General features: G+C 36.7%; 1 long non-coding RNA gene across 1 annotated transcript; it reads left to right on the forward strand.

The window, feature by feature from the left end:
• Positions 1-6,351: 6,351 nt before the first annotated feature.
• On the forward strand, positions 6,352-7,197 carry LOC120038678. The gene is made up of 4 exons (XR_005475169.1): positions 6,352-6,433; positions 6,537-6,605; positions 6,922-7,004; positions 7,107-7,197. It is a non-coding gene; the product is annotated as an uncharacterized LOC120038678 (long non-coding RNA).
• The last annotated feature ends 4,357 nt before the right edge of the window (positions 7,198-11,554 follow it).

Consider the following 11,554-nt stretch of genomic DNA (forward strand, 5'->3'; position numbering starts at 1 on the left):
GTAGATGCACCGAGCCTCCAAGTGGATGGAGACATACAACAGGCTAAATTAAAATGACCCAGTATGTGAAAAGCTGGGGGTCAAAGGTATTTTTTATGTTTGGTTTTGGTTACAACCAACAGGGCTTCCTAACATTCGACATAACTAGGAAGCCTTATGCGGGAGATTAGAACTCAAAAGTAATAGGGGGTAAGAAAGATCATAAAGGTAATTTCATATTTCGGTTTAGGGGGTTAATAACTTTAGGGAAAACAATATTCACACTATGTGTATTATAAACATGTTAGAGAGCCATCACATCATGATGTAACAGGGCTGAGTGGCGATTCAAAGTACAACAGGAGGCTTCTGTAAACTGCAATACGTGTTAAATATGTTCTACATACAGCCAAGACTGAGTGGTTTCACAAACTCTCTTTAAAGGTTTGTAAGAAAGTAGTAACAGGCCTCATTCAACAGTCTAGAGATTAACCTAGAGACACCAAAAACATCAACGTTTAGAGCAGCTTGGAGATTATTCCCCCATGTAAGGGGGGCAAAGAGTTGATTTACCTAACCCTGTACAAACCAAAGGAATTTCCAGAGTTAGCAACCCTGACACTGGGTATGATAACTCTGACTCGTATGTCTAATGATTATTGTAGATGTTTACACCTGAGGGAGTTTACAGTAGGTCAATTAGATGTATAAATGCAAAGAGAGCAACAAATTGACCTACGTGACCTCAAAGGACAGCCTACTTTATAATAGAGAATGCATGGATGTGTACTGAACATGTACCCCTTATAAAACATAGCGATCTACGGTCAAATGCATCTAAAGTTTTTAATGAAGTGGCCGCTGCATTTAATTTAGATTACTTCAACATAGTCTAGAACCAGTAAGACCATTGATTGAATGATCTGCTTTGTGCTATTGAGCAAGAGGCCTGACCCATTTCTATGTAAGAAGCAGCATCTTTATATTATTTTTTATATTCAGCTTCTTAATTAACTAACACATAAATATTTTTTTTATTTTATTAAGTCAGCTTAACGTATATACTAGTACAACATATTAGGTACATACACTTCAATCATTAGAATTATTTTCGTATACTCGTGAAAAACTAAGTAAATGTTGTTTTCACGAGTATACGAAAATAATTCTAATGATTGAAGTGTATGTACCTAATATGTTGTACTAGTATATACGTTAAGCTGACTTAATAAAATAAAAAAAATATTTATGTGTTAGTTAATTAAGAAGCTGAATATAAAAAATAATATAAAGATGCTGCTTCTTACATAGAAATGGGTCAGGCCTCTTGCTCAATAGCACAAAGCAGATCATTCAATCAATGGTCTTACTGGTTCTAGACTATGTTGAAGTAATCTAAATTAAATGCAGCGGCCACTTCATTAAAAACTTTAGATGCATTTGACCGTAGATCGCTATGTTTTATAAGGGGTACATGTTCAGTACACATCCATGCATTCTCTATTATAAAGTAGGCTGTCCTTTGAGGTCACGTAGGTCAATTTGTTGCTCTCTTTGCATTTATACATCTAATTGACCTACTGTAAACTCCCTCAGGTGTAAACATCTACAATAATCATTAGACATACGAGTCAGAGTTATCATACCCAGTGTCAGGGTTTGCTAACTCTGGAAATTCCTTTGGTTTGTACAGGGTTAGGTAAATCAACTCTTTGCCCCCCTTACATGGGGGAATAATCTCCAAGCTGCTCTAAACGTTGATGTTTTTGGTGTCTCTAGGTTAATCTCTAGACTGTTGAATGAGGCCTGTTACTACTTTCTTACAAAACCTTTAAAGAGAGTTTGTGAAACCACTCAGTCTTGGCTGTATGTAGAACATATTTAACACGTATTGCAGTTTACAGAAGCCTCCTGTTGTACTTTGAATCGCCACTCAGCCCTGTTACATCATGATGTGATGGCTCTCTAACATGTTTATAATACACATAGTGTGAATATTGTTTTCCCTAAAGTTATTAACCCCCTAAACCGAAATATGAAATTACCTTTATGATCTTTCTTACCCCCTATTACTTTTGAGTTCTAATCTCCCGCATAAGGCTTCCTAGTTATGTCGAATGTTAGGAAGCCCTGTTGGTTGTAACCAAAACCAAACATAAAAAATACCTTTGACCCCCAGCTTTTCACATACTGGGTCATTTTAATTTAGCCTGTTGTATGTCTCCATCCACTTGGAGGCTCGGTGCATCTACATAGAAAAAAGTACCAAATTCAACCATTGGTGGATGGTAACTAAAAAAAAAAATAATGGCAGTGCATGTAGTCATGTTAAGATTTTGCATTGTTTTCTTGTCAGAGTTTTATGGTTTTGCATATGTCTGTGCATTATAGGATGTCTTGATAGGTTTGAGGATCAAATCACGCCTATTGGTATTCGTGATCATTTATTGTTCCAAAAAAAAAGACCCACAACTGTTCTGGGTTAAGTCCCTAGCTGTTTGCATGGCTTGGTAGTGTATTAGCCTGGTATGAGGCAAGATAAATAATACAATTTAAGTAAAGTATAAAATAAACCGTATTATCCTAAATTAAGAAATGAATTTTAAAAAATCACATCAACAGCATAATCTTTCAAAATGTACCTGTTTTCCATATATAATGACATGTATACTGATTGTATTACAACTTTTTGTGTTTTGTCTTAGTTATTGTTCTTTAGTAAATAGGAAACTCTACAGTGTGTTAGTTCGAGAAACATTATTTGGGATATTGTAACAAATGTTTTTAACGTTGGTAATTGTATCAAATATATATCTTTGCATGTTTGAATTAAAGCTCCTTTAAAATGTTTTCATCACGGCCTGGTAAACACATTCTTGTAAGTTGTCTACGCTTACATTTCTGGGTATGTCTCACATGTAACATAATAATACTAAAGATTCTAATCATTTTTATATTACTTTTTATATTAATACAAATCTGTCAACCAAATATATTTCTGAAAACCCCTTTTTGCATCTTCAATAGTTGTCACATTGTGTTTTACAGATACCCTGTCTATAAAAATCTAAGACCTATCAACACTCAGGAGTCAATGTCCTATCTCTTGTCTTTTTCATGGCCTGACAGAGAGAGAGAGAGAGAGTAATATTACACACTTAAATAATAGCTCATCATTCACACACATACAGCCCTGTCTTCATAGTTGTTCATAGTTTATTATCCTAGTTTGATCATAGTTTTGTCATAGCTTCTAATTATCATTTCTAATCACAGATTGAATATAGTCGGCCATGGTTTCTAATCAATCTTTCTGGTCTGAGAGGTCTGATTTAATAAGCGGTTCAAGTAGACCCTAAGGGGGCAGAAGCTATTGTTTACAAACAGTATGAATAAAAACAATGTTTCATTGTATAAATAGCCTTCATTTTTAAAAACATACATGTAAATGCCTAGAATTAATACCAATCATTCTTAGATAATATATATACAAACATCACCTCTAATATTCACATCCCCTTCAAAAAAAGTCCCATGAGGAAGGAAAGATTCACCGACTATCGTTTTATCTGTCCTGGGCTGCTGGCTTGTGTTTGGAGTTCGGTTAAGGCCTTCATTCAGTACAAGCCCGCAGAATTGTCTCTGTTTCATCTGCTCTTCCTTAGTCGGGGGGAGGGGGACTTACGCCGAAAATAGTGTATTAGTGAATGGGCCACGTAAAGGACCTGACGCAGTTTGCTTCTGAGAATCCCCATCTAAATCTGTCGGTTCCAAATCCATTATGCCCTGTAGCCTCGGGGTATCATACATACGTTAGATAATGTTAACATGTATTTATACGAAATAGATACATTTTAACTTATACGAATACGTCCATTTAACATATGGCCTAAAAAATATATTTAAAAAACAAATTATAATGATAATTATTGTCCCTCTGTTTCTGAATATCTGTAAAAATCGTTGTCTTCCTGTTTTAGAATAGCATGACTGAATGTTGTTTCAGCCTCGGAGTTTTCCTTAACCTGTTTTCTGCCCATCACAAACAACCGCAAATCAGAGACCTCCGAAATGTCATTTGAAGCGGGGAAATCTTCCGAATTCAATGTTTTACTCTTCATGTTCCGGGGGTACCCCTTCCGTTTCGATCATGTCCTCCAGGGTTGTATGATTTTCGATTTCGGGTGTACATTTTATCATAAAAAATACATATAGTTGACATATAGATATCTCGTAAAATTCTGTGTCCATCCGTTGCTCTTCGGAATTCCTTTCTAACGAAGGCTGTTCCATATCCTTTATCCCCGGGATGCCGTTGGCTTAATGTTGCTTATCCTGCGAACGTTTTAAATTACATGAATATGTGCATTTGACTTAAATAAAATAATCATTGTTGTCATCGGTTAAAACCCCTATAACTCCTGTTTAATATTACTATAACATTCACAATGTTCAAACAAGTCCCCGCATCCTAAATCTGATATACAAATATAAATATAATATATAATATATAATATAAATATATATATTTATTTCACGAACTCACCTTCCGAAAGATCCATTAGGATGGTTTCCCAGATTATCTTTTTAACGGGTCAGTCCGATAACAATTCTGCTGTCCTGCATGTGTGTAACTGCGCTAAAAACGATGCTAACAGTGGGAAACTATCTGTTTCACTAGACTCGTTGAGAAGTTTGCGGCCTTGGCTCAAAAGTCGTGATAGTACGGAATGAGTTTACAGAGCCGTGGGGTGTCGTTTTTATTTTTTTTATTTTTTTAGGACTAGACCCCAGCTATCTTTGAAGCCTAAGGTATTTGGTTCAAACACATGGTATTTGGTTCAAACACCTGGTATTGGGGGTGTCTAAACATTAGGTACCTTTTGATATTCTAAAATCTCCGGGGGGCTAGCATCTAGATGCTGGGGTGGGGAGGTCTCGACATCGCTGGGCTGAATGACTTTTTAGCCCACCTAACAATTAGTTTTTGAAAGGCCTTTGTGTTTAGGAGGCGTAAGACACAATATTTTTGTTGGGGGGGTAGGCATCTGTTTTGCCGGATAGTGTAAACCTTGGTTTCAAACGACCCCCTGCATAGAGAGAGAGAGAGAGAGAGAGAGAGCGTGAGAGCCTTGAGCGCAGATGCATGGGCATTTTCAGGGGCATGCTTGGTGATAGAAGGAAAGGACTTATTCCTATCGTTAGAAGGTGAGATTCTGCTTTTAAAACCATTTATTTAATTCAAAATATTTAGTACATACAGTTTATAACCGTTCATAATTAAGGTCTTTTACGAGGCCTTTCTTACAGATCCAGAGGTCTGGTTAGCCCTGACCATTATCCGATCGCTAAGACGCTTGCACACTCCCTCAAAGCTCCGTAAGTTTTCCCTCCATGGGTAGATAATCCGTCCGGCATGTAAATCCTGGGTTATGCCCACAGCTTTAATGAATAAGATGGGTAGAAAAATAATCTGTTTAAGTCATAAGTAAAGGCCTTTCATAAAGAGGCTATCATGATTGACTGTGGCCCCATATTTAACACGTATTGCTTGTTACAGAAGACCCCTGTTGTACATTGAATATCCACTAGCAGATTTGTGTAGCATGCATCTCCACTATATCTGTCATGTTACTGTGGTCTTTTTAAAAGTCAATAAACATATGTGTAAAATGTACACTTTTGTTTCACTGTAGATTTGTTTAAGCCCACCTAGAAACACCTGATTTATCCCACAGCATTAATGAATAAGCTGTGTAGAAAATTATTCTGTTTATGTCATAAGTAAAGGCCTTTCCTAAAGAGGCTGTCATGATTGACTGTGGCCCATATTTAACACGTATTGCTTGTTACCTAAGACTATTGTTGTACATTGAATATCCACTAGCAGATTTGTGTAGCATGCATCTCCACTATATCTGTCATGTTACTGTGGTCTTTTTAAAAGTCAATAAACATATGTGTAAAATGTACACTTTTGTTTCACTGTAGATTTGTTTAAGCCCACCTAGAAACACCTGATTTATCCTACAGCATTAATGAATAAGATGTGTAGAAAATGAATCTGTTTAAGTCATAAGTAAAGGCCTTTCATAAAGAGGCTGTCATGATTGACTGTGGCCCCTATTTGACACGTATTGCTTGCTACATTAGACCCTAAAACCTAAATTATGTTTTGAACTAAGGCTTGTTTAATATTTCTATAACTGTTGATAAAACATTTACTGAGAGAGAGAGAGAGAGAGAGAGAGAGAGAGAGAGAGAGAGCCTTGAGCGCAGATGCATGGGCATTTTTTAACACACACCCCTCCCCTTTTTCTCTGTTTTTTGAAACACACACACATCCACTACAGCACACGCACGCACACACACGCGCGCGCATTCCGCAAGTTTTTTTTCTTTTCTCAGGGACAGACTGCGCTAAGAGTGAACAAACTAAAGAGTTCCTGACATGGTGAGATTCTGCTTTTAAAACCATTTTATTTCATTCAAAATATTTAGTACATACAGTTTATAGCCTTACATTATTAAGGTCTTTTACGATGCCTTTCTTACAGATCCAGAGGTCTGGTTAGCCCTGACCATTATCCGATCGCTAAGACGCTTGCACACTCCCTCAAAGCTCCGTAAGTTTTCCCTACATGGGTAGCTAATCCGTCCGGCATGTAAATCCTGGGGTATGCCCCCAGCTTTAATGAATAAGATGGGTAGAAAAATAATCTGTTTAAGTCATAAGTAAAGGCCTTTCCTAAAGAGGCTGTCATGATTGACTGTGGCTCATATTTAACACGTATTGCTTGTTACCTAAGACTATTGTTGTACATTGAATATCCACTAGCAGATTTGTGTAGCATGCATCTCCACTATATCTGTCATGTTACTGTGTTCTTTTTAAAAGTCAATAAACATATGTGTAAAATGTACACTTTTGTTTCACTGTAGATTTGTTTAAGCCCACCTAGAAATGTTTTTCCCTGAGGGACAGACTGCGCTAAGAGTGAACAAACTAACGAGTTCATGACATGGTGAGATTCTGCTTTTAAAACCATTTATTTCATTCAAAATATTTAGTACATACATTTTATAGCCTTACATTATTAAGGTATTTTACGAGGCCTTTCTTACAGATCCAGGGATCTGATGCAACCACCCCCCATTGTCAGTGTCCAGTTGGTCATCAAAATGCCGGGATCTCTTGCAAGGTTCATCAACACTTGGTAAGTTTTCACTCCAGGGGTAGATCCTACGTCGGGCCTTTTGGTCTTGACTCTGTCTCAAGGAAAGCCTCGCCCAGCGCTGTAACTGTTCACCATTTTGGAAGAGAATGTCCAGCTTATTCATAAGTGTTATGAAAATTGGATAATCCACCCATTTAAAACTAAACACAGGAATAAAAAAGTTTACATGTTTGCGTGCTCTGGAAGCTACAGGAGAATTGACAGACTTTGTAGCATTAGACTTATCATAAAGGTCACAGGCTAAAATTGTCACTTTGTTGTCAGGGCTATAGTCCATTGAAGCAATTCTTAGAGCCTTGAGATCACTGCGGCCGCAGACCTGTTCTTCCAACGCATATCCTGGCACATTTGTACCACTCAGGACCTGTTCAATTTTACAAAGAGCCAGCCTGATGTTTAGCCATTCTCTCATCCCCAGAGCCGGGGGAAAACTCCCAGGTTTTGCCGGATAAAGGGGTTTGGGTCCACTGTCTGTGAATATCTTTACCGTAGAATCCTCCGGGTGGAATATGTAAGACATGTGGCCCTCACTCGTACCCAAAAATCCTTTAAAACATTCTGGAGCTTCACACAGAACTTTTTCAAGGCTTTGGTCACTGGGTTCATGACAAGCCGAGCATAACATCCCTAAAATTGGCATAGGTGTCATTTTTGTTTAATATTCAGGGGGGTTATCATGTACAGTCTTAAACAGGTATTGTTCAGGCGCTTTATAAGGGGCATTAACCACCCCAAACCGTGAGAAACAGTAACAGGTTGACCTGACACCTGGTCACTTACTTACTTACCCCCAACCCTACCCCCCTAACCATCAGGATGTCCTGACCTGAAACCCAAATATTGGCATGCACCCTTCTACATGACATAGGGTCATAAATCATTACATAGGGTCATAAATCAGGCTTGGGTCATAAATCATTACCGGTTGACCTGACAACTGGACCCTTACTCAACCAGCCAGCCCCCAATCAGGCTTGGGTCATAAATCATTACCGGTTGACCTGACAACTGGACCCTTACTCACCCAACCAGCCCCCACCTAACCACCAGGCTTGACTGACCGGCAGCCCTTGGGCATGCACACGTCATCAGGACATAGGGTTCACATAGCGGTCACATAGGTTCACATAGGGTCATCAATCAAAATTTTGACGTGTGACATCTACTTTAATCTCTCTCCCATCTATCTGTTACTGTGTGTTACAATCTACCATATTCCATCTATCTGTTACTGTGTTACAATCTATCATATCCCATCTATCTGTTACTGTGTTACAATCTATCATATCCCATCTATCTGTTACTGTGTTACAATTTATCATATCCCATCTATCTGTTACTGTGTTACAATCTACCATATCCCATCTATCTGTTACTGTGTGTTACAATCTATCATATCCCATCTATCTGTTACTGTGTTACAATCGATCATATCCCATCTATCTGTTACTGTGTTACAATCTATCATATCCCATCTATCTGTTACTGTGTGTTACAATCTATCATATCCCATCTATCTATTACTGTGTTACAATCGATCATATCCCATCTATCTGTTACTGTGTTACAATCTATCATATCCCATCTATCTGTTACTGTGTGTTACAATCTATCATATCCCATCTATCTATTACTGTGTTACAATCGATCATATCCCATCTATCTGTTACTGTGTTACAATCTATCATATCCCATCTATCTGTTACTGTGTGTTACAATCTATCATATCCCATCTATCTATTACTGTGTTACAATCGATCATATCCCATCTATCTGTTACTGTGTTACAATCTATCATATCCCATCTATCTGTTACTGTGTTACAATCTATCATATCCCATCTATCTGTTACTGTGTTACAATTTATCATATCCCATCTATCTGTTACTGTGTTACAATCTATCATATCCCATCTATCTGTTACTGTGTTACAATCTATCATATCCCATCTATCTGTTACTGTGTGTTACAATCTATCATATCCCATCTATCTGTTACTGTGTGTTACAATCTATCATATCCCATCTATCTGTTACTGTGTGTTACAATCTATCATATCCCATCTATCTGTTACTGTATTACAATCTATCATATCCCATCTATCTGTTACTGTGTTACAATTTATCATATCCCATCTATCTGTTACTGTGTTACAATCTATCATATCCCATCTATCTGTTACTGTGTTACAATCTACCATATCCCATCTATCTGTTACTGTGTTACAATTTATCATATCCCATCTATCTGTTACTGTGTTACAATCTACCATATCCCATCTATCTGTTACTGTATTACAATCTATCATATCCCATCTATCTGTTACTGTGTGTTACAATCTATCATATCCCATCTATCTGTTACTGTGTGTTACAATCTATCATATCCCATCTATCTGTTACTGTGTGTTACAATCTATCATATCCCATCTATCTGTTACTGTGTTACAATCTATCATATCCCATCTATCTGTTACTGTGTTACAATCTACCATATCCCATCTATCTGTTACTGTGTTACAATTTATCATATCCCATCTATCTGTTACTGTGTTACAATCTACCATATCCCATCTATCTGTTACTGTATTACAATCTATCATATCCCATCTATCTGTTACTGTGTTACAATTTATCATATCCCATCTATCTGTTACTGTGTTACAATCTACCATATCCCATCTATCTGTTACTGTATTACAATCTATCATATCCCATCTATCTGTTACTGTGTTACAATTTATCATATCCCATCTATCTGTTACTGTGTGTTACAATCTATCATATCCCATCTATCTGTTACTGTGTTACAATTTATCATATCCCATCTATCTGTTACTGTGTTACAATCTACCATATCCCATCTATCTGTTACTGTGTGTTACAATCTATCATATCCCATCTATCTGTTACTGTGTTACAATCGATCATATCCCATCTATCTGTTACTGTGTTACAATCTATCATATCCCATCTATCTGTTACTGTGTGTTACAATCTATCATATCCCATCTATCTATTACTGTGTTACAATCTATCATATCCCATCTATCTGTTACTGTGTGTTACAATCTATCATATCCCATCTATCTATTACTGTGTTACAATCGATCATATCCCATCTATCTGTTACTGTGTTACAATCTACCATATCCCATCTATCTGTTACTGTGTGTTACAATCTACCATATTCCATCTATCTGTTACTGTGTGTTACAATCTACCATATTCCATCTATCTGTTACTGTGTTACAATCTATCATATCCCATCTATCTGTTACTGTGTGTTACAATCTATCATATCCCATCTATCTGTTACTGTGTGTTACAATCTATCATATCCCATCTATCTGTTACTGTGTGTTACAATCTATCATATCCCATCTATCTGTTACTGTGTTACAATCTATCATATCCCATCTATCTGTTACTGTGTTACAATCTATCATATCCCATCTATCTGTTACTGTGTTACAATCTATCATATCCCATCTATCTGTTACTGTGTTACAATCTATCATATCCCATCTATCTGTTACTGTGTTACAATCTATCATATCCCATCTATCTGTTACTGTGTGTTACAATCTATCATATCCCATCTATCTGTTACTGTGTGTTACAATCTATCATATCCCATCTATCTGTTACTGTGTTACAATCTATCATATCCCATCTATCTATTACTGTGTTACAATCTATCATATCCCATCTATCTGTTACTGTGTTACAATCTATCATATCCCATCTATCTATTACTGTGTGTTACAATCTATCATATCCCATCTATCTGTTACTGTGTGTTACAATCTATCATATTCCATCTATCTATTACTGTGTTACAATCTACCATATTCCATCTATCTGTTACTGTGTGTTACAATCTATCATATCCCATCTATCTGTTACTGTGTGTTACAATCTATCATATCCAATCTATCTGTTACTGTGTGTTACAATCTATCATATCCCATCTATCTATTACTGTGTATTACAATCTATCATATTCCATCTATCTATTACTGTGTTACAATCTACCATATTCCATCTATCGGTTACTGTGTTACAATCTATCATATCCCATCTATCTGTTACTGTGTGTTACAATCTATCATATCCCATCTATCTGTTACTGTGTTACAATCTATCATATCCCATCTATCTGTTACTGTGTTACAATCTATCATATCCCATCTATCTATTACTGTGTGTTACAATCTATCATATCCCATCTATCTGTTACTGTGTGTTACAATCTATCATATTCCATCTATCTATTACTGTGTTACAATCTACCATATTCCATCTATCTGTTACTGTGTGTTACAATCTATCATA

The sequence above is a fragment of the Salvelinus namaycush genome, unplaced genomic scaffold (genome assembly GCF_016432855.1).
Source record: "Salvelinus namaycush isolate Seneca unplaced genomic scaffold, SaNama_1.0 Scaffold2315, whole genome shotgun sequence".
NCBI lineage: Eukaryota > Metazoa > Chordata > Actinopteri > Salmoniformes > Salmonidae > Salvelinus > Salvelinus namaycush.